Source organism: Cebus imitator, unplaced genomic scaffold, assembly GCF_001604975.1.
Source record: "Cebus imitator isolate Cc_AM_T3 unplaced genomic scaffold, Cebus_imitator-1.0 Scaffold54, whole genome shotgun sequence".
Lineage (NCBI taxonomy): Eukaryota > Metazoa > Chordata > Mammalia > Primates > Cebidae > Cebus > Cebus imitator.
The window spans coordinates 4,485,330-4,487,955 of NW_016107369.1; the positions used below are offsets into that span (position 1 = coordinate 4,485,330).

At 39.2% G+C, this 2,626-nt stretch overlaps 1 protein-coding gene across 3 annotated transcripts in view; it reads left to right on the plus strand.

The window, feature by feature from the left end:
• Positions 1–2,626, plus strand: part of AREL1 (apoptosis resistant E3 ubiquitin protein ligase 1) — a 53,221-nt gene that overhangs the window by 4,935 nt on the left and 45,660 nt on the right. The gene's annotated exons all lie outside the window — the stretch shown is intronic.

Genomic DNA, 2,626 nt, shown 5'->3' on the forward strand with positions numbered 1-2,626 from the left:
TTTTTTGTATTTTTAGTAGAGACGGGGTTTCACCATGTTGACCAGGATGGTCTCGATCTCTTGACCTCATGATCCACCCGCCTCAGCCTCCCAAAGTGCTGGGATTACAGGCTTGAGCCACCGTGCCCGGCCCAATTTTTTTTTTTTTTAAATGAAGTTTTGCTCTTGTTGCCTAGGCTGGAGTGCAGTGGCACCATTTTGGCTCACTGCCACTTCCGCCTCCTGGTTTCAAATGATTCTCCTGCCTCAGCTTCCCATGATTACAGACATCTGCCCCCACACCCAGCTAATTTTTGTATTTTTAGTAGAGATTGGGTTTCACCATGTTGGACAGGCTGGTCTTGAACTCCTGACCTCAGGTCATCCACCCACCTCAGCCTTCCAAAGTGCTGGGATTACAGGCATGGGCCACTATTCCTGACCAGATCATGTATAATTTTGATAAATAAGTTGGTATTTCCAGTGAGTGCTTTTTCTGTGCTATGTATGTGGTCCAGTAATCCCTTCTGACCAGCGTTGAAGAGAGTCATTGACCATGAGAATAAGTAATACTTCGTAGATGGTGTTTTGTATTCCTTGACCCCCAAAGCATTGTTAACTCTGTGGAAGAGTTGACTTTGCTTCCTGGATGGTGACTTGAACTTTACTGAGAAGCTAAGAGCTGATCTTGATTAAGGTACCCATCCTTACACTCTATACTCATCTCATAGATTTTACCTCATGGAAGTATAGCTATGTAATTGTTTACTTGTCTGTCTTCTTTACTAAACTTTTTTGTGCCTAAGGAGTTGCGGATATTTTACTCATTCTGGAATCCTTATTGTCCAATATATTTCTTAGCCTGTGGTTGCTTCTTAATATGCATTTGAAGAAATTAAAAACCTTTGTTTGGTAAAATTGATTATTAGGTAAACAGAAATTTTGTTTTTAGTAGGTAGGTGTTGAGTTTCTCCTTCAAATCAAGCCATCTTACGGTGCCATTTCTGTGACTAGTTGAGTTTTTCCTCTTGAATCTTAACTATAAAATGCTCATTTAAATAAGATTGTTTTTCCTTTCAGTTATATAAGTATTTTCCTTAAAAATAAGCACAGAATTGAAAGTAATGGATGGTAGTAGAGGCAGAGTTAGCTTTTAAATATACATGTGACCATTCCAGTTCCACCCGACTGGGCTGCAGATCTGGCTGTTTGCCTGCCACTTCAGGCACAGTTAATGGAATAATAGCTTCCTAGACTTATTGAGGGAGACGGCTTGTCAGATTCAGAGAATTAGTTTTAAAATGTTCCTGTTATAGCCAAGATTTCAATGGTCCAAGGTCACCTAAGCATAAAAGCTGCCATGAGATGGGAACATGGGGGCGTGTCCTCTGTGGCTCAGGCATAGTAATGTCAGTTTTGTATATAGAAAACACATCAGGATAGGAGGGAATACTAAATTGAAGCTAGGATTTTCTAGATTTAGGGTTAAGAATGGAACAGTGAGATAGATGAACCAGTTTTCTATTTTTTCTCCCCATGAGGTTACAAAATGAGCAATGGTAAAGTCTCATTTCTTGTTTTCCCTGTTATACTTGCATTAGCTTTGAATTCCTTTTTCCTGCTTTCTCTAAACTATGCCGAGAACAAATGGCAAACTACTCCAGGGACAGTTGAATCTAAGCTATGCCTTTGTATATTCTATACAAAAAGAAATATGGGTCTGTAAGAACTCTGGCGTGTTTTAGAGAGAATGGTGCAATAGAGAGAATCCAAATTGACTTAAATGCAGAATTACTTTTGTCTTGGTTAGCTTAACCATTATACGCCTAAATTTTAATTTAACCAGTGAGTGATTATAGGACAACTTTTTCCAGTCTCCTCACAGGTTAGAGTGACTCAGTCAGGTGGGAATGATCTTATAAAAGATTCTCTTTAAAGCCAGAAGGGTATTTGGTTTATTGCCCCTGGCTTAACCTCAAGGTGCATGTTCTGGGTTGTGGAATTTAGTTGTTGTTTTAAGAACCAGTATCAGGTGCAGAGGTCTTATGTGGATTTGGAAAGAAGTGAGGGACTAAAACCTTGGCTAAATTTAAGCATGCCATTTACTAGATTGAAGAGAGGGAAAATCTGTTAAAAGATTAAAATCTTTCCAAATTCAGAATTAGACTATAGCTTAAATAGTGCATGGTAACGTGTGGCATTGAATTTGAAAGAAACAAAGGGATAATAAAACTTAATAACTATGATATAAATGGAATGCAGAAGTTTTAAAAAGTCTTGTTAAAAAGTTTGACCAGAGAATTTTCTCGTGAAACTTTTTTTTTTTTCCCTCTAGGGAAAAAAAAAAAGCAGGAGAAAATCTTTGTGACCTTGAGTTAGGCAGAGTTTTAAAAAATAGAATACAAAAGCTACAAACTATGAACAAAAAAATTATATTGGCTTTCATAAAAGAAGCGGCTGCGCGCGGTGGCTCACACCTGTAATCCAGCACTTTGGGAGGCCGAGGCGGGTGGATCACGAGGTCAAGAGATCCAGACCATCCTGGTCAACATGGTGAAACCCCGTCTCTACTAAAAATACAAAAAATCAGCTGGGCATGGTGGCGCGTGCCTGTAATCCCAGCTACTCAGGAGGTTGAGGCAGGAGA